Consider the following 698-nt stretch of genomic DNA (forward strand, 5'->3'; position numbering starts at 1 on the left):
TATGGAATTCCGAGCAAGCTCGTTACAGGCAACGATACACAGTTTACCTCAGCTCTATTTTAGAAATTCAGTGAGAACTACGGATTTTACCATGTTACCACTACCCACAGGCAAATGGTTTCATAGAGAGGACTGTGCAAACTGTCAAAGCTCTGCTGCAGAAATGCAAGGAGTCGAACACAGACCCACATATGGCTATGCTGTGCCTAAGAAGCACACCATTACAGCACAACATTCCCTCGCCAGCAGAACTGCTCAACTCAAGAGTCTACCAGACCAATCTTTCAGCAACGCGAGCAGCATGCACACCGTGCCTAGTCGATGGTGACACTAACGCGAAGCTACAAGAGAGGCAGGAGAAACAGAAATTGCAGTATGACAAACCCTCTAAGACACTATCTGTGCTCCACCCAGGTGATTCTCTACGGGTACTAGATCCCCACAGCCATCACTGGGTCCCTGGAGTGGTGAAAACCAGTGAACATAATCGCTCCTATCTTATGGCGACAAATGGAAGCAGATTCAAGCGGAATCGACGCCAATTGCACCCTACAAGAGAAAGCTTCAGCAGCGGCCAGGCAGATATCGCATCAGAGCATGCACCAGTGCTCCCATTGCCTGATCCTCTTTGCTTGCTGAGAGCATATCGCAGGAATTAACGCACTTCACCTCCCAGTGGCGTGTACAGGATTTGTACC

Source organism: Priapulus caudatus, unplaced genomic scaffold (assembly GCF_000485595.1).
Source record: "Priapulus caudatus unplaced genomic scaffold, Priapulus_caudatus-5.0.1 Scaffold129, whole genome shotgun sequence".
In the NCBI taxonomy this organism is placed as follows: Eukaryota; Metazoa; Priapulida; class Priapulimorpha; order Priapulimorphida; family Priapulidae; genus Priapulus; species Priapulus caudatus.